The sequence below is a fragment of the Bos grunniens genome, chromosome 10, assembly GCF_055505025.1.
Source record: "Bos grunniens cultivar Pamir isolate PY7600 chromosome 10, Bosgru_T2T1.0, whole genome shotgun sequence".
NCBI lineage: Eukaryota > Metazoa > Chordata > Mammalia > Artiodactyla > Bovidae > Bos > Bos grunniens.
Genome location: NC_141174.1, coordinates 20,619,942 through 20,640,141, shown reverse-complemented (window position 1 = coordinate 20,640,141; position 20,200 = coordinate 20,619,942). Strand labels below are relative to the sequence as shown.

Sequence of the window (20,200 nt, the reverse complement as noted above, 5' to 3'; positions counted from 1 at the left end):
CCACATGTTCCCAAGGGAGGCGGCCGATGGTAGGACTGGCCCGTCAAGGAGATGCCAGTGTCCAGAGAGGGAGGCCTGATACCCTCCACTGTGAAATCAGACCCTGTAAAGCTGGTACAGGAGGGGCCTCCCCAGGAGACAAACCCGCCCTTCCTTCCTGGTGGTTCTTGGCTATAAACTTTGATCAAAGAAAACACTATCTTTCACATCTTTCCAAGCCTACCCTTCAGCTCCAAGACTAAGAATTAGACCCTCTCCTTTTACCTCCTAAGGGTCCTTCGGGGAGGATCCTCTTCCATTCCACAAGAATTGACTCAGTGTGACTGGGTAGACAGCTCCTGCCATTGGTGCCCCTGAAGGAGCCTGGTCGTCTTTTCCCTACCATACACACCCTCTGGTCTCTGCTCACCCACCCGCCATGCAACAGAAATTTTCTTCTGTAACTTGGGGAGGATAAAATATTTTTGGTAGCATCTCTACCATCTTCTCTGAGAAGATAAAGGGGTATCCGACATCCCTTCTCTTCGTTGGTCCTGTGGACTGGCATACAGCCCAATTTGGGAGTTGAGGGTGGGTAGGGATGTCACGAACCAGGGCTCTTGGCCTTTCCCAGGCAATAGAAATTGATGAGAGGCCAGACCAGAAATTCAAGCAAGGCTCTATTGGGGCCCCTGCTGCAGCAGGAGGGAGAGAGAACAAACAACCGATTCCCTTGCTTGCTCACTCCAAGAGGGGCAGGCGAACTTGTTCCTTATATGGGGTGAGGGTAGGGATGTGTCCAGGGGTCGGGCAGAGGCTTTTTGTCCACCCTTTAGGTGTTGGTGTGTGCAAGGGGTATGCTTAGTACCCTGTTTTTGCTCCAGACTCCTCAAAAGTAACAGTTGAGTGTTGGGATCTTTCTCTATCTTTGGGGGCCAGAATTTGCCCTGACTGTGCGCGCACACATTTTTAGTCCCGTACAGTTTCTTTGTATTTTGTTGCTCGAGGATGGAGTTTCAGGTGCAAGTGCTGCAGCAAAGGGTCCTAGGACTCGGCTTGTCTTGTGGAGGGCAAAGGTTGAAGTTGAGGAAAGCTTGAACACAAATACAAGCTCCGGGGCTCAAGAGGTGTGCAGCTGGGACTCCCCTACTTGAAGCCCAGCTCCCTCGGTGCCCCGAGGACTAGACGTGTTAGAACATCTGAGATAGTCACCGGTGTTCATGTGCCCAAGGTGGATACCAGCAAGAGGGAACTGAGTGGAGAGTAGAGATGCTGGGCAGCATAGGGAGGGATCTGGACCCCTTGGGAAGTAAGAAAGGAGAGAGAGAAAGTGCAAGCTGCTCTGAGAAGAAGCTTTGCATGAGGGAAGGAGAGTAATCAGAGTGGAACACGTGTTTGGTTTAGTTGGGTTTGTCTTTTTTTTTTTAATATGGGAGAGACAGAAACATGGTTATAGTCTGAGGAGGAGAAGCTCACAGAAAAGCAGATGAACCATTAGGAGAATGGAGATAATTAGTGGATCAAAGACAGGTGAGGGGAGGGAAGGGATCTTGAACGCAGAAGGGATTTTCCTGAAACAGGACAAGGGAGGAGGAAGGCAGGAAGGAGGTAGAGATCCACCCAGGAGCCTTCATCTCATGCATGAAATGGGAAAGCCCCTCGCTGTTCCCTCTGTAGGCAAGGGGTGCGAGGAAGTGCCAGGTCCAAAGTGGCCGCAGTGGGGCTTGAGGGGGGTTGCTGCACGGGATGCAGGGACCTTGGGGCTTGAGGATGTGCCAAAGCCACCACAGCCAGGTGTGAGCCTCAGCTGGGACTCCATAGACGGGACAATGGGAAATGGCCTGAGAATCACCAGTGAGTGCAGACATCTACCACCCTAGGGAGGGCTGGCCCAAAGACTCCGGAGCCCCACTTCTACCTCTGTTCCCAGGACACCATAATGGATGGATGTTGGGGAAACTGGAAACTCTTGGGGTTTCCACTGACTGATTGGTGGATCACCTGGCTTAGGAGTTGATGAAGGTGGGGAAAGCAGGCTAAAGACTCACTGAGGCTCTTGGGAAGAGCAGAGTATGTTTTTATTGTTTTATTTATTTTTGGCTGCCCTGGGTCTTCATTGCTGTGTGCAGGCTTTCCTGACTTGTGGTGAGCAAGGGCTATACTCTAGTTGAGGTGCCCAGGCTTCTCATTGTGGTGGCTTCTCTTGTTGCAGAGCATCAGCTCTAGGGTGCCGGCTTCAGTAGTTGTGGCCCACAGGCTTAATTGCCCTGTGGCATGTGGGATTTTCCCAGACCAGGGATCAAACCCATGCCCCCTGCATTGGCAAGTGGATTCTTAACCACTGGACCACCAGGGAAGCCCCAGAGTATGTTATTAATTGCACCACCCACTGCTCCAGAGAGCAGATATTGAAGGCAAAGCCAATTGCTCAAGACTCATTGTTTCCTTGAGACGCAGCTGCTGCTAAGTCGCAGAGTCTAGTAGAAAAATGATGAGGGATTAGTGCTCAGGATATTAGGAGGCCAGCCTGACTCTTGCCTCTGAAAGCTGTGGGACTTGGCTTAGGTCATTGGCCTCAGTTTCCTCTTCTTCTTGGTATGCATTTGTGGTCATGTCGTGTGGTGAGGGAGCAGCTTCATAGAATTAGAGCGAGAAGAGTGAAGAGTCAGGTTCTCGTCTCTTCTCCCCACCCCACCAGTAAGCACAGATTTCCTACAGATTGTAGGAGGAGGACCTGCATGGACTGGTCTGCCTAGTGCACAAGGGCCCTGTGTGCCCCCCGACAACCCCCCACCCCTGCTGCTACCATCAGACACAGGCAGCAGGGGTGGGGAGCCTGTCACCCCTTGTCGCCTGCTCAGGTGGCTGCACCCGCTTCTTTGCTGCTGGTCTCCAGCCAGCTCCGTGACCAGCACAGCTCAGGCTGTGCTCACCGACCGGGTGTCTGAACCCAGAAGCATTCCCAGCTCCCTGGTGGCGGGCGGCTTGTTCTCTGCCCCTCCAGGGATCTGGGATCGATTTAGCCTGTTTCCGTGGCAGCGCGGGTTGCAGCGGCAGCCTCTGCCTCCCCGCGAGGCTGGTTGAGTCACGGCTGCCCACGCTCACCCTCCGCAAGCCTGCCGGGAGCCTGGAGAAATTGGCAGGGGGTTGCCAGAGCGCCCTGCAGGGCTGGTGGCTTCCTGCCCTGGGTCTCAGGCCCAGTACAAATAGAGTGCTGGGCACAGGGCCCTGGACCAGGCTCACCCACCCAGAAACTTGGCGGGCTCTGCCCACGAGAGCTGTTAGATCTGCTCTGACTGACTTCAGAGTGGATACTTTCTTGGCTGCTGCCAGCAGCTGCAAGGCCTCATGGGAGAGACCTGCAGGTGTTCGCACTCCAAGTCCAGTGCTCCTTTCATTGCCCAACGGTCGGCTCTCAAACTTGTCTTCCTCTGCCCACCTCAGCACCCAGGTTCCTTCTGGCTCTCCTCCCACGACCTCCCTTTGTGACACCCATCAGCCTTCTCCTCTGAATAACAGGCCTCATATTGCATTCTTTCCCAGGTCTTCTCCTCCCTGAAACTTACCTTTTCTTCCTCCTTTCGCATGTTCTGATCTGGGTAAGCTGAAAAAAACAAAACACAAACGAAAAACAAACCTGAGATCATTTTGTATCATTAAGGCTAATAGCAGTTACAGGGCTCATCTCAAAGGTATTGCTTTTTATCCTTGGCTTTGAGAAGCAGAACATCTGTCTAAGGCAATAGTTTCTTAGAATATAATCCTTAGACTGGCAGCATCACTGAGGAGCTTGTTAGAAAGGCAGAAGCCCCACCCCAGAGCCCTGTGTCACAAACTCTGGGAATGAGGGCTGACAGTCTGTGTTTGACAAGCCCTCTAGCTGACTCAGATATCTGCTGGAATTTGAAAACCCTGGTGTAAGGAAGTGGATCTATAGCAATGGGGTTGGAGTGTTTTGGTCCCCACATCTGTCTATGGTCACAGCATAGCTGCCAGTGTCTCTGTTTTGTTTTAAATTTATTATAACTTTCTGGCTGCATTCTGGGTCTTCATTGCTGCACACTGGGTTTTCTCTAGTTTCGACAAGTTGGGGCTACTCCCTAATTGTGGGGTGCAGGCTTCTCATTGTGGCGGCTTCTCTGGTTGTGGAGCACAGGCTCAATAGCTGTGGCACGTGGGTTTAGTTGCTCTGCAGCAGTGGGATCTTCCTGGACCAGGGATTGAACCTGTGTCCCCTGCGTTGGCGGGTGGATTCTTAACCTCCAGACCACCAGGGAAATCCAAGTGTCTCTGTTTCGTGTGAGCCATACTGACTTGGGTTAGACAAAGACCCCAGCTGCCCCAACTCTGGGGACCCAGAGTTTTCCTTAATGACGTCCTTCCTCCAGATTGTTTGCATCAATGGAGAGAGGCTGGCATGTCTTTTCCTATGTGGAAAGGGCACCATTACCCTATCTACCACAGAGTGGGCGTTGAGGGGGTGAAAGGAAACCCACTCATTGGAAATGAACAATCCAGCCATTGTGGCCAGGGACGAGAGGCCCCTAAGCACATTTCTTAAGACCTAAAGAATTCCAGCAGAGGAAATAGGCACTGGTGATACTTGTTAATCAGTGCACATTCCTCTTTCGTCTCTCAGTTCTTGGCTACATCGGCTCTAAGCTGCATTATGTGGAATCTTTCGATGTGGCACGTGGACCCTCCACCTTTGGTGCAGGGGCTCTGGAGTGTCAGGCTCAGTAGTTGTGGCACTTGGGCTTAGCTGTTCCACAGCATGTGGGATCCTAGTTCCCCGACCAGGGATCAGACCCAAGTCCCCTGCATTACAAGGCAGATTCTTAAGCATTGGACCACCAGGCAAGTCCCAAGCACGATGTCACTTTGACCCAAGTTGGGTCAGGGAAGCTATCCTGGTTATGCCTGGGGAAACACTCGGATCCAAAGCTGATGGACCTCTCTGAAACACAGGGTAATCTGCAAAACAGCTGAAGGACCTTGTTAGTGTATTTTTCTTCTCCCCACACTGCTGCTGCTGCTGCTAAGTTGCTTCAGTCATGTCCGACTCTGTGCGACCCCATATTCAGCAGCCCACCAGACTCTGCCGTCCCTGGGATTCTCCAGGCAAGAACACTGGAGTGGATTGCCATTTCCTTCTCCAGTGCATGCATACATGCTGAGTCGCTTCAGTTGTGTCCGATTCTGTGTGACCCCATGGACAGCAGCCCACCAGGCTCCTCTGTCCACAGGATTCTCCAGGCAAGAATACTGGAGTGGGTTGCCATTTCCTTCTCTGCTCCCCACGCTATTAACTAACAAATCTTTGTGCAACAGTGCAGTTTTCCAGCAGCTTTTCTGTGTGGCCAAGACCTAAAAGCCCCCCAGGCACCCAGCCTGAGGACTTGGTTAGCTTCTGGTGCTGCGTTCACTTCCGGTAGGGGATGTGGGATGAATCTTTTGTTATAAGGGTGGAACGTCTAGTTCTCCATGCCTGCTCTACCTCGCAGCACATTCCCCCACCCAGCTGCCCCAGGACTGCCTTGCAGGGCAGGTAGCGCTTCCAAAAGGCATCTGCAGAGAGGATGGGAAGGCTCCAATACAGCAGTGATGGACACAGAGCAGTGGAGGATGCCTACCTTCCCCCGCAGGCAAGAACGGGACCCATTATTTTGAGCTTGCAAAGGAACACAATGACATAAGCTTCCCATCTGGCTCCCCAAACACTTTGGAAACAATTCCATCACAAGTCCGTTAGTTTTATGGGGACTCTAGAGACAGGCCAAAGTCACCGTTTGTCCCCTGGAATCTCCATCACTCTCAGGCTTTGTCACTCTGTGTGCCCTTCCTCCCTGCCAGCTGCCTCACGCCTGCCTCTCTGTCCTTTTCTCTCTCATCTGCCTCACTTCCCCTTTTGCAAACCTGTCCCTAACATGGGTCCAGCTAGGGCTCCATTCAGTCTAACCAACGTTTTCAGAGCGTCCGCTCTGTGCAAGATCCACACCGGGGGTTGGAGATTCAGGGACGAGCAGGACAAAGCCAGGACTTAAGGAGCTTGCTCTCAGTGGTTTTAGTTCAGTTGTGACACCTTCCTCAGATGCCTGCTTGCATCCTGTTCCACCTTGCACCCTCTTCCTTTCACAGAACACTTGTCCTCAGATTCTCCTGTGTGCCAAGAATGCAAGCATTTCCATGCATTCTCTCACTTACACTTTCACATCAGGCAGATTCTATTATGTCTATTTTCCGGATAAGGACATGAAAGCTTAAGAGGTTATACGAATTGTCCAAGCTCACACAAGAAAGGGCCAGCTGGGATCCCTCCTAGATGGACTGCCTTCAAGACCCAGCTTCTTCCTACGCTGCCGTGTTGTAGCCACCAAAACTCACGCAGCTGGTTATCCACAATCAAAACAAAAAGAACAAAGAAATGTCCAGGGCTGTAGCCCTCTCTCTGCCTCTCTTCCTTTTGACAGTTGCGGGGGAGGGTTTGTTGTTTTAAGTCTAGGGATTTGGAGGTCATTGTCCCATATTCTTAGAGTTTTAAAAACTGGATGTTTTGATCATTTCTTCACTCTCTAGAGGGCTTCCCCGATAGCTCAGTTGGTAAAGAATCCACCTGCAATGCAGGAGACCCTGGTTCAATTCCTGGGTGGGGAAGATCCGCTGGAGAAGGGATAGGCTACCCATTTCAGTATTCTTGGGCTTCCCTTGTGGCTCAGCTGGTAAAGAATCCACCTGCGGAGACCTGGGTTTGATCCCTGAGTTTGGAAGATTTCCCCGGAGAAGGGAAAGGCTACCCACTCCAGTATTCTGGCCTGGAGAATTCCGTGGACTATAGAGTCCATGGGGTTTCAAAGAGTAGGACACAACTGAGCAACTTTGACTTTCACTCTCCAGAGCGTAGTAGAAACCTCTTCTGAACCACCGCTTGAGCACTGCGGTCTGGCCTCTGTCTCTGAAGTCATCTCTAGGAGTCCTGGAAACAGCATGGATGCTGAGCTGTTTTTTCACATTGGAGAGGGGGGGTTCAGTGGCCGAAGAAACGGTTCACGCTGCCAGTCTACTTTCAGTCTTCACTCACGGCCCTCTCACACTGACCCCCTTGGAAGGGCAGGAGACATCTCAGACCCCATGGAGATTTCCGAAAGGTTCCCAGCCAGGAAGATGGACAGCCCTAGAGGGCTGTCTGTTGGGTGTCGTGTGATTTGCATGTTGTGTGTGGTTTTCAAGCATTCTCATAAACTGGCCAAATATCCAGGGCAGGATCCACAGTAAGATCTCCTTATCCTGGTGTTTGAAGCTGTCAAGTCTTAATTCTTTTTGCACCTTCATGCTGTGTTAGTCACTCAGTCGTGTCTACTCTGTGCGACCCCGTGGACTGTAGCCCGCCAGGCTCCTCTGTCCATGGGATTCTCCAGGCAAGAATACTAGGGTGGGTTGCCATTCCCTTCTCCAGAGGATCTTCCCGACCCAGGGATTAAACCCAGGTTTCCTGCATTGCAGGCAGATTCTTCACTGTCTGAGCCACTGGGGAAGTGAAGGCCAGGGAAGGCCATGGGAGCCACTCACCTCCCCACTCAAACCCCCTGTGCCTCTGTCTGGGCAGACAAGGAAGTCAGGGAAAATGTAAGCACTCCCTAAATAATCATTTGGGGTCACTCTGCTTTCCCAGGCAATTTTGGTGCCAACTGTCTCCAGGAACAGTGACTCCATCTCTTATCACATCACTCCCCACCAAGGCTCTGCAAAGCCCTCACACTGAAGTTGGTTTCAAAGGCAGCCTTGGTGAGGTAGTGATCGAGACTCCGTTAACCGCAGCAGGAAGAGGGCAGATGTGGAGCTTAAGGCGTGGCAGCTGGGGATCCAGGAAAAGGCTGGAAGTCACGTGTTGACATCAGTAAAGTCTCCCAGAAGATAGTGAAGCTTAGGACGTAAGTCCAGGTTCAGAATAAGGACCTCTGCCCAAGAAGTCCAGTTCTAGAAAGACTGAGCTACCGGGGAGGTTACAAGAGTGGGAACTCATAAAGTGCAGGGTGAAGAACCATACTCAGTATCAACAATCCAGGTGGAGATTTGTTTTCTCATCCACAGCTTACTTTTTAGAACTGGGGCTTAATACCCAAGTCATAGGAACTGCAAGAGTAACTCAATGCTGAGTGTCAGGACCTGAAGTTGTGCTACTGAAATCTCTCCAGCTAAAGGCAGAAATACTGAACACATGTTTTTGTCTGTCCTGTTCTTCCCCACCCCCACCCACCCCCTGAGAGTACATAATCCACACGATTACCTTCCCCACACAGCTACTACAAAATCATCAGCTATTCTGTGTGACTTAACTCGCCCCTCTTGGCCCTGATTGACTGGCCCAAGGGTGACCTCTGACCAAGGCCCTTTCCAGGGATATTTAAACTTGGGACCCAGCACCTTGAGACACCTTCTCGGTGGTGACTCTAGCAGACCCTGTCAGTACCCAGCACATGCCCCTCACCCTTCTCTCTGTTCAGACTTCATATGACTCATCTCCTATAATGGATTCTCTACTGAAGGCACGTTCTCCAAATGGCTAATGTCCCTTTGAAAATCTGACTTTCCTGCTTCTTTTCCACATATGCCTTGCTCTAAAGCCAAAAGATCGAGAATTGACTTAGTAATTTTCTTCACTGTGTTTCACACAGGTTCTTTCAGAGCAGTCAAAGATTCTGATTTCATTCTGAAGCTAAAGGATTCCTTTCAACACCACGGCTCTCTTGCCAACCTCTGGAATCTTTCCTGGTACTCAGAGATTCTGAGTGGCCCTTTTTATACCAGATACCTGAGCCAAACCTTAGCTAATTTAAGTTAAACTCTTCAAGTTGGGAGCTAGGTGAATTTAAACTGTCTTTTTAAAGAAACAGACTGATTCTGTAATAGAATCATACTTATTTTTGTGCTATGCACTTATTTCATCTAGTAGATTATAAACATTTGGAGGAGAATTAAGTGTTAAACATCTTTGCATCCCTTGGCTCATAACCAAGCACCTATTATATATTCAGTAAATACAAGTTTAATACATAAGTGAATCATTCAATTTTATTTCTTATGTTAAATATAAAATTGATTTGAATATCATTAATCACATAGATAATCCCACTAGGACACATTTTAAGATATACTGTTATATATTAGAATGGCTTTATTTATTTTTATTTTTTATTGAAGAATAGCTGATTTGTAATGTTATTAGTTTCTGGTGTACAGCAAAGCCATTCAGTTATATACACAAATATACATATTATGTTTCATATTCTTTTCCATTATGGTTTATTACAGGATATTGAATACAGCTCCCTGTGCTGTATAACAGCACCTTGTGGACTGTAGCCTGCCATGCATCTCTTACGTCTCCCGCATTGGCAGGAAGGTTCTTTACCAGGAGCACCACCTGGGAAGCCCCTTTTGTGTCATATTTTAGAGTCAACATGTAAGATGGCGTGTGGAATTCGTCTTTTTCTTTCTGACTTACTTCACTTAGTATGATAATCTCTAGGTCTGTCCATGTTGCTGAAAATGGCATTATTTCATTCTTTTTTATGACTAAGTAATACTCCTTTGTATATATTTACCACATTTTTTAATCCATTTATCGGCAGATGGACATTTAGGTTTTTTTCCCATGTCTTGACTATTGTAAACAGTGCTTCTATGAACATTGGGCTGCGTATATCTTTTTGAATTATAGTTTTGGCTGGATATATGCCCAGGAGCGGGATTGCTGGATCATATGGTGACTCTATTTTTAGTTTTTTGAGGAAACTCCTTACTGTTTTCCATAGTAGCTGTACCAATTTACATTCCCACCGATGGTATAAGAGTGTTCCCTTTTCTCCACACCCTCTCCAGCACTTGTTATTTGTAAACTTTTCAGTGATGGGTGTTCTGACTGGTGTGAGATAGTACCTCATTATAATATTAATGTGCATTTTAGAGTGATTTTATAATAGGCCCAATATTAATAAAATTGGGTAAAACTAATTGGCACTTTCCTTTTACATATAACATACTCCTCTGCTAAGAGACCAGTTTCCAACATGTGTTCTATATCAGGAAGATCTCCTGTCTTCCCAGTCAAAAGTTGTTTAACCCTTTGATGGAACAGGGAAATCTCATTGGCAAAACAGAAATGAAAGTTGTTGAAGGGAGTGGGGTTGAAGTGGGGGGCATACCTTGAACTGTCATTGAGTATTTTCTCTGTCTGCCGTGGGCTAGGGCTCACTTAGAAGCAACTTATGAGTGCTGGCCCCCTGCCCCAGTCCAGAAAGCAGGAGTCATGGCACCCCTGACAGATGCCCATTGGAAGTGGGCACAGAAAGGTCCTACGGAAAGGTGGTGGGTCAGGTAGGTCACGAGTTGGGGCAGAGCAACCCCGTGGAGAGAAGTCATAGCCCCAGGGTCAGTGTGAGCCCCAAAGCCTGGGACACAGGGTTCCCCCAGCCTCCGCTTTGCTGCACCCAGATTCCTGCATGTGGCAGGACGGCTCTCCAGTGTGAAGTCTTTGTGCGGTCCCCAGATCTGTGTATCAGGAAGGGAAGGCAGTCTACTCTCAGAGGAACAGAGGTATAAGGGCATAGAAATGTCTACTGCCTTATAGCCAAGAGAGGAAATTAGAAGGCCCAGGGTGGAGCGGAATGTGTTATAAATTTATGCCTTGACTGCTGCTTGCTGGTGACCTGGGTGAAAGGCACGCATACACACAGATGATCCTATAGGGTTGCAGGTGGCTCAGGGGAAGCATGGAGATGCAGAGAGACACCACGCTCCCGATGGCCTCTCCAGGTCCCAAATACCCCGCATTAGAGTAAGTCAGATGGCAAGGTGACAAGGACCTTGGTGATCCTAGCCTGCCCACTGTCCATTCCACCCTCTTCTGGTGACACTTGATTTTTCTCTGGGAGCCCATTCTTCGCCCCCACCCCCTCAAGTCCTTGTGGCCTCATACTCCTGTTCTGAAGTTGATACCTGCCCTTCCTAGCCAAACAATGGGTTTTGTCTCCTGGCCATGGTAATGATTTAGGAGAGTGGTGTGTGACCCAGCCCCAACCAGTCAGCCCAGGGTAGATGGCTGAAGTTGGAGAAAGAGACACCCTTTTCCCATGAGGGCAAGCCCAGAGATTTGAGGGTGAGTGGAGAAGAGACAGGTGCTGTGTGGGGAGCTGGTGCCTGAGAATAGAACCAACATGGCGGGGATGGGGGTCAAATGAGCAGCCCAACCCTTATTCAACAGATTTCCAAGCCAAGAAATTCCCTATTCTTAAAACCCTGGAGAAGATAATGGCTACCCACTCCAGTATTCTGGCCTGGAGAATTCCATGGACTGTATAGTCCATGGGGTTGCAAAGAGTCGGACATGACTGAGCGACTTTCAGTTTTCAAGCCAGATAGAGTCGGCTCTTGATGCAGTCACGAATCCCCTTGGTGACTACAACAGCCAATGGTCCCATCAATAAGAAAAGGAAACAAAAGGAGGGACCATTACTGAGACGCCAGCCTGGAAGGGCTTCACTTTCAGGCCTTTTCCATTTTCTCCCCTGAGATCGGTTCACACAAGGCAATTCTCCTTAAGAGGCTGCCTGCAAATCCCCAAAACGAGGGGGCCCTCGGTTCCTTCCGTACCTCCCACCCCCTGCATCCTTGTTGAGGGAAGCCCACTCCTCCCTCCACGACGTCACAGGGGGTGGGTGGGTTTCCACGTGTGCCCTTCACCTGCAGAGCCATTTTTAGACCTTGTTTTCTATCGACCAGAAAACTGCTGAAATTAGAAGACATTTGAAGTGGCTCTTCATCAAGCCCGAGGAGATTTCTGCGGTTGCTATATTTGAAAGCCCGGCAGCAGGTTGTTTGGGCTTACGTCCTGCTGTTATGTAATAAACATAATGTTAAGCTTTGGAAGCCTGGAACACGGGTTGGGAGGGAGGAGACCAGTAGCCTCACAATGCTGTGTGCCCTGCAGATGCTTTGTAGAGGTTGAGGAGAAGATAATACAGTTTCTGCGTTAAATGGTATTAAAATAACAATGTGTGCATAGCAGACTTGAATTACTATGTAAATTCCCAGAGGAAACAGTAGGGGGGGAAAGACAGAAGCAAGAAAAGAGGTTGTGTATTAATATATGGGAAAATGTAATCAACAGCCAAATAGAAGCTGTTTTTAGTAAGATAAAGAGACTCAGAGATGTGGGCTGATCCGCAGAGAGGAGATTGTATTGGTTTTCCAGGACTTGTCACTGATTACCATATATGTAGTGGCTGAAAACACTATGAGTTTATTATCACAGCATTCTAAATCAGAAATCTGATCATGGTATGGCTGGGTTCTCTGATTAGGACCTCATGAGGTGAAATCAAAGTGTCCTCCAGGCTGGGACCTCACTTGAAGTGTGAGGTCCTCTTCCAAGCTCACATAGCTTTAGGCAGAACTTAGTTACTTTTCGGTGTAGGGTTAAGGGTCCCCTTTTCTTTTCAGCTGTTGCTGGGAGCTGTTCTTAGCTCTTAGAAGCCTCCTACATTTCCTCACCATGTGATCCCTTCCATGAAAGTTGCTCAGGCATGTCTGACTCTTTGCGACCCCATGGACTGTACAGTCCATGGAATTCTCTAGGCCAGAATACTGGAGGGAAAGGGTAGCCTTTCCCTTCTCCAGGGGATCTTCCCAACCTAGGGATCTAACCTAGGTCTCCCGCATTGCAGGTGGATTCTTTACCAGCTGAACCACAAGGGAAGCCCCTCCATAGGCTCTCTTGAAACATAGCTGTTAGCTCCTGCAAGGCCCCAGAAAAATCTCTCTCACATTTCCAATCTCTCTGACTTCTTCCGTCTGTGGCTGCTAGACCCTCTTTAAAGGCTCACCTGATTAGGTCAGGACCACGCACCTCAAGGAAGGGGTTTACACACAGTATGCACACTAGGGGGTGGGAATCTTGGGAACCATCTGAGAATTCTACCTTACTGATCAAATTTCCGTACAAAAGCAGAGACCCCCAAACATGTAATCTCTTCTTTTTTACATTTATAATTTATTGGGTTGGGTTGGGTCTTAGTTGTGGCAAGCATGATCTTCATTGCACCATGAGGGGTCTTTCCTGGCATGCAGGGACTCTAGGCACTCAGGCTCAGTAGTTATGGCACAGTCCAAGAAGGCGGGCTTGGTGATCGTGGCACACTCTGAGAGTGTGGGCTTGGTTGTTGCAGCACATGGCCTCAGTTGCTCCACAGCATATGGGATCTTAGTTCCCCAACCAGGAATTGAACCCACGTTCCCTGGATTGCAAGGTGGATTCTTAACCACTGGACCACCAGGCAAGTCCCCGAAACATGTAATCTTAATACACTACTGACATGGACTAAATGTTTACATCTCACCAGAATTCATATGTTGAAGGCTTAACTCCCCAGCATGATGATGTTCAGAGGGGAAGGAAGCCTTTGGGAGGCGATTAGGATTATTCGAGGTCACAAAATTAGAGCCCTCCATAATGGGATTGGTGTCCTTTAAGAAGAGGAGGATAGACCAGAGCTCGCTCTCTCTGCCATGTGAGGATATAGTAAGAAGGCAGACATCTACAGGCCAGGGAGAGGCCGTCTCCAGCACCTGAACTTGCTGGCACCTCAATCTTGAATGTCGCCTCCAGGACTGTGCGAAATAGATGTCCGTCTGTAGTATTTTGTTATAGCAGTCTGAGCTGACTAGGATGACCACAACACTGAAGGTTGCACTCATTTACCTCCACATGAGTCTTCTGGAAAACAAATTATTCACGGGCTGTGAAAGCATTCAGGATCTAGAGCTTTCCCAGGACGTTCCTTCTTCCACACCTCATTTGTTTGTGCCTTTATTCGTCCAGTGACTGAGGGCCTCCTCTCCCCCTTGGCACTGCCTCCTCTCCCCTTGGCACTGTGCTTGATCCCAGGGCCGTGTCTAGGGTGAGACCAGCGAGGCACCTGAGGACAAGATGCAAGGGGTGCCCGTTGGCACAACCCTGAGGGTAACTGCCCCCTGAGATTCTGCAGACTAGCTTCACAAGGGCACAAAATTTCCCCTAAAGAACACAGTTGAGTACAACTGGAAAATTGACCCCTTCTGCCCTTTAATGAGTCCATAAAGGTGCAGAGTCATTTCTAACACTATCAAGATAAAATCTGACACTAGAGTAAATTCAGTGCTCCATTTCATTGAATTATAACTCTGATGAAAAACCACCACCACCTGATGCTCCATCAAAATGTTTGTGCAGTTTTCTCACATCCTGGGGAGAAGCCATGGGTCCTGGGAGCATCCTTGTATCTTTTTCACCTCTTGTTCAAGTTTTCTTTCCCTTATTTGCTGTTTCAGCACCAGCTGGAGCGCCTGTTGGAAGACTTGCATGAACCTCTATTTTTCCCCTTACTTCCATCCACAATGGCTCATCTGCTGAGCCAGTCATCAGAATCTGACTTGCCGTCCTGTAGGCTGTCCAGAATTTCATCTGACTGAGAAGCCCCTGGCTCTGTTCTGAGTGCCCTGGGGGCCTGGCCAGTCTATGGTACAAAGGCCAGCTGAACCCCATGACCTCAGCCCTGAAGCAGAGCACAGGAAAGGAGAACACCCCCAAAGCATCTTGCTTAGGACCGTTCAGACTCTTTGGTGAACCATCCTCTAATCACTATTCTCTGCTCCCCAGCTGGGTGGGAAAACAAGCCACCTGATTACAATCTTGGTGCTGGCAGTCCTGCATGTCCTTGTTTAGATAAACTTCCTTAAAGAGCCAAGAACAGCCCTGAGTTTAATTTCCTAGGGTGTTTCTCTGTGCTGAGTGCTTAACTAGAGAGAAGGTTAAACAGAGTACTGAGCTGATGGCAAATACGCATGACTGATTCCCCAACCTCAGCCGTGGAAGGGGTTTGAGCGGCTGGATCTTGGGGCCCCGTGTGCTGCCACAACCCAGATTTGCATCTTCTAGAATTCCTTGCACAACAGCAGACCTATTGTGAGGACTTTCTTTCCTCCTACCCTCATGCCCCAAGCAAGGCAGATGTTTACTTCCAGCACTAAAAGAAGGAGGGCGTGTGGGCAGAGATGGGAGGAATGCTAACCAGAGCTAACCTAAGTCAGATCAGCAGACTGGCCACTAGCCAGCCTCTGCCTTGCCCTCTGGGGACAAGCTGGTTCTCTGTGCCCTGGTCTGTAGGTTAAGGTTCTAATTCAAGGCTCAGTCACTTCCCCTCTGATGCTTTTAATATTATTAATCATCCCTTTGCCAAGAAGGTAACTCATAACAAAAGAAACTTGAGACTGACCCTTACCTGCTGCTGCTGCTAAGTCGCTTCAGTCGTGTCCGACTCTGTGCAATCCCATAGACGGCAGCCCATTAGGCTCCTCTGTCCCTGGGATTCTCCAAGCAAGAATACTGGACTGGGTTGCAATTTCATTCTCCAGTGCATGAAAGTGAAAAGTGAAAGTGAAGTAGCTCAGTCGTGCCCAACTCCTAGCGACCCCATGGACTGCAGCCTACCAGGCTCCTCTGTCCATGGGATTTTCCAGGCAAGAATACTGGAGTGGGGTGCCATTGCCTTCTCCGACCCTTACCTAGAGGCTGCCAGAACCAAAGGAGTTTCATGCATTTCTCTTCACCTCAGTTTCTTTATTCAAAAAAGGAGGGGTAATTGTATTTGGTTTGCAGAATTTTGTTTTTAATTAAAAGTAATGTATACCAGGCACAGTGCTTGGAAACTATTACCCACTTAAGAAAGGGTTGCTGCTGCTATTACTGTTATCCCCACCTCAGAGTATGTGTTGTTGATCTGGGCTGTGAGTTTGTGAACTAAGATTGTGTGTAGGGCTGATACCAGTGATGGTGCCTGGCACGGCAGAGGTGTGCAATCAATGAATAAGTCTGGAATTTGAGCAAGGGTCAGTAGCCACCAGGAAGTACAGAGCAATTTTCTGCTCTATCTCCTGGGTCAATGGTTCTTCAATTATTTGTGTTCCAGACACATCCGATGGGACTGACATATTCAGACAACTATGAGTCAGCGATAATTGCTACTCAATCCCTGTTATGAAAGAACCATGTCTCCCAGTATCTGTAAAAGTAACCACTGTGGTCCCACCATTTATTTGGATACCCTTTGGCACTGTGGTTGGGGGTAGAATGCTTACTGCCCTGACCTCCCTGACTAACATACACAAGAATTCTCACATGTTCATTTAACCACCATATTTCTTGGCGACTAGTCTGATAACATACTTTGTACCTTTTCCCAGCACTACAGGCTATTGCCAGGGCTTCCCCAGTGGCTCAGCGGTAAAGAATCCACCCGCAATGCAGGGGATGCCAGTTTGATCCCTGGATTGGGAAGATCCCCTGGAGTAGGAAATGGCAACCCACCTTTAGTAAGGACACAGGAGCCTGGCGGGCTATAGTCCATGGGGTCACGAAGAGTCGGACACGATTGGGTGACTGAGTGTGCTTACACAGGCTGTAGCCGTGGTGCGTTGGTCTGCAGATCTCAGGCAAGCATGGAACATTGCCCTTGGAATTCCAAGATTTAGCTTTGCAGTCTCTATTCATCAATAATCAACAATCCTGAAGGTCCTTGACATGTAGTCATTTGTAATTTTACTAAGAAGTCAGCTTTCAAAAATTAGCTATTACACAAGTAATATATGAGTATATATATTGCAAACTGCTTATACAGTAGAGAAATACACAATGGAAACCTGTAGAGGTAGTCTTTACTTGTATCAGTCAAAGTAGGACATGTTACACTGCAGTAACACACACACACACACACACACACACGTTACACTGCAGTAACACACACACACACACCGCCACCCATACTCTCAGTGGCTTATTGCAATGTTTATTTCTTATTCACAGCACATGTTTTTGACAAGTTGGCTACAAGCTCTGCTTCTTGCTTTTTTCACTCCAGAACCAAAGCTGATGGGAAAGCCTAGCCTCTATCTGGAACACTGTCAATCTGGTGGCAGAAGATGATAAGACAAATGAGGCCCTGACTTCTAAAACTTTGCACAAAAGTGACCAACATCACTTCTTTGGCCAAAGCAAGTCACATGGCATTCCTGAGGTCGACAGTGTGGGAATATATCCTCCTGCAGAGAGGAGCACAGTTGGGAAAGAAAGTGGAAAGTCTGGTAAATGAGATGACATCTCCTACCTCCTCCTAGGATGACTTCCCGCCCAGAGGTAACTGCTCTCAACACTTCAGTTCCCTTTCTTATATATTTGCCTGCGTGTGTGTGTGTATGAAAATATATTTGCACATAAGTGTAGAATGTTCACATGTTGTTCTGCAACTTGCTCTGCTGTCTTAATCTGCCTCAGAAACCTTCACATGCAGTATATATAAGCCTATCCCACTCCTCCTAACAACTATATGGCATTTCATGCCATAATTAAATTCTTGGTGTATTTTTGAATGTCTTCAACATGTTTTTCTATTACAGTTAATGTTGTGATATTTATCCTTATGCACATGTCTTTGCGTACATGTATATTTCTGAATAATAGGTTTCTAGAAATTAACTGTTAAAGCGGAGCACATGTACTTTACAATTTCTGAAAGATACTGCCAATTTACCTTGAAAAATGCCTTCGTCAGGGTACACAGATGTCAGCAATATGCCTGATTTTCCAAATCCTCAACAACTCTTAATATTATTATTAAGCTTTTTTTTCTTTGTTGATCTGGTGAATTTTTAAAATGTAGTTCATAATTTTAATGCATTTCCTTGTTTATTGGTGAGGTCAAGTGTTTGTACTTATTGGCTAATTTCACAATATTTTCCTTTGTGAGTTGTCCATTTTCCCTCTTTGCCCGTTTTCTAGTGGTTGTTTTTTCTTTCACATTTGAATATGTTGAATTCTACTTTTCCTCGATATTAATCCATTCATCTTGCAGCTGGAATGTGTGTCCTCATTTCCCCCTTGTTTGCCCCCGGCAGTCACCGTTCCACTCTCTGCTTCTCTGAGTTTGGCTTTTGAAGATCCTACATGTAAGTGAGATCATATAGTATTTGTCTTTCTCTGTCTGACTTATTTCACTTAGCATAATGCCCTCAGGGTCCACCCATGTTTTTGCAAATGGCAAGGTTTCCTTCTTTTTTGTGCCCAAAGAATATATATACCATATTTCATTTGTCTATCCATCCCTCAAAGACGCTTAGGTTATTTCCATACCTTGGCTATTGTGAATAATGCTGCAGTAACTGGGAGTGCAGACATCTCCTGGAGATGATAATTTCGTTTCACTTAAATATATACTCAGAGATTGAATTGCTGGATTATAGGAAGTTCTATTTTTAATTTGCAGGGGGGAAGCTCTACCCTGTTTTCCACATTGGCTGTGCCATTGTTTTTAATTTTGTTCATGGCATCTTTTTGTTGCAAAGTTTGCCATTTTCACGTAATCGAATCTCTGCTTATTTAAAGTTTCCAGGTTTGAGGTCTTGCTAAGACTTTTCTTAACTCAGAAATTCTCCTCTATATACAGATATTTTAAAGTTGATGGTTTTGTTTTATGTTTAGCTCTTTACTCATAAAGAATTTATTATTGGATAAAGTGTGAGGTGGGGTAGTAGAGGCTAAATTTTCTCTGCCTTAAAGCAGGTAGCTTATCACCCCAATACCATTCATTGGATATTTCCCCCTTTCTCCAACTGGTTTGAAATGTACCATGAATTAAATTCTTAGCATTTAAAAAATGTATTCCGTATCTTAAGGCATCAGATTTTACGGTGGAGCTGGTGTACAGGTGTGCACACCTCAGGGAGTGTGAGGTTAATTATAGCACCCATGGATTGACACAAGCATTTCCTGCTCATTGTAATTATGCTCACAAACATAAAGACTTCCTTATGTGTAATGAACGATTCTGATAGCCTGACAACTGCTGATGATGCTTGACAAGGTACTACCGACCTGGGTCCCTGGACGGACTGTTTAATCAATAGAAATTGATAAGAGGTCAGACTAGGAATTCAAGCAAGACTTTATTAGAAGTGAAAACAAAGACCAGCTTCCCTTGCTCACTCTCTGTGGAGGGCAGGCTGGTTCTTTAAGGGGATGAGGGTAGGGGTGGATCCGTGGGTGAGCCCAGGGAAGTTTAGGTGGTCTGCCCACTGGCTTGGTGGTGCCATGTGCAGGGACCGTGTGCAGTGCCCTGCTTTTGCTCTCTGCACCTCAGAAATGGCGGTTGGTTTGGAGGGAGGGGGTTGTACCTTATGGTTCATAATTTGTCCCAACTGCGCATGTGTGCAGTTATTTTTAGTCCTTTGTAGTTTCTTTGTGTTCTGTTGTTGGAGGAGATGTTACCCAGGGGCAAGCACTCCAGTAAAGGGCCTCAGGTGCCAGGTCCCAGGCTATCTCAAAGGGATCTAAAGAAGTGAGCGACCATTACAGTTAACTGGAGTCTTATAGTAATAGATGGGCTTCCCAGATGGCGCTAGTGGTAAAGAAACTGCCTGCCAATGCAAGATACGCAGGAGACACAGGTTCAGTCCCTGGGGTGGGAAGATCCCCTGGAGGAGGCCATCGCAACCTACTCCAGTATTCTTGCCTGGAAAAACCCATGGACAGAGGAGCCTGGTGGGCTACAGTCCATGGGATCGCAAAGAGTCAGACACGACTGAAGAAACTTAGCACGCATGCCAAGTAATAGAATTATTAAAGTTTTTAAGGGGTCATTTTCATTTTTCAGTTATTCTTTAATACATTTTACTTAGGGTCTGTTTGGGTTTGGTGGTCCTCAGGAATTCAGGGATTCAGTAGTTCTGGGGTGAGTCCCTAGCAGCATTCGGGTTCTACTGTGCCGGGAGCTTTCCTGGTGCCCAAGATTCTCCTGCAACTGATTCTACCTTGAGGGCATGAGCGGGCAAGATTTTTCCAAGTGTTTCCATTCCACACATTTTGTGAAAGAAAAAGCTGCCCTCTGTGCATCCATCTTTCTCACCGTCAGTAGCTCTTCATCCAACGGCAACCTGAGTGGCCCTTCTCCACATTTCAGAAATGCCTCACGCCGGTCTGGTCAGAGGCATCTGAAGATGCCGGGGTCGGGGCAGAGGAGTGTGAGCAGCGTTCAGAGAATGGCTGACCTCAGAAGGCAGATGCTTTGAGCCTCCTGTGCCCCCGGGGGTGGACTTAGAACAGATAAGGAGCTGATGAGTTGACAATTGCCAGTAGGAA

General features: G+C 47.7%; 1 long non-coding RNA gene across 2 annotated transcripts in view; it reads left to right on the top strand.

Moving 5' to 3' along the window:
* LOC147364072 (uncharacterized) overlaps positions 1-20,200 on the top strand; it is a 61,453-nt gene that overhangs the window by 1,312 nt on the left and 39,941 nt on the right. The window contains exons 2-3 of one of the 2 annotated variants that reach the window (XR_015134085.1): positions 16,929-17,203; positions 17,962-18,012. This is a non-coding gene — a long non-coding RNA (uncharacterized LOC147364072). The remainder of the gene's footprint in view (positions 1-16,928; positions 17,204-17,961; positions 18,013-20,200) is intronic. The other variant, XR_015134084.1, reaches the window with a different exon arrangement.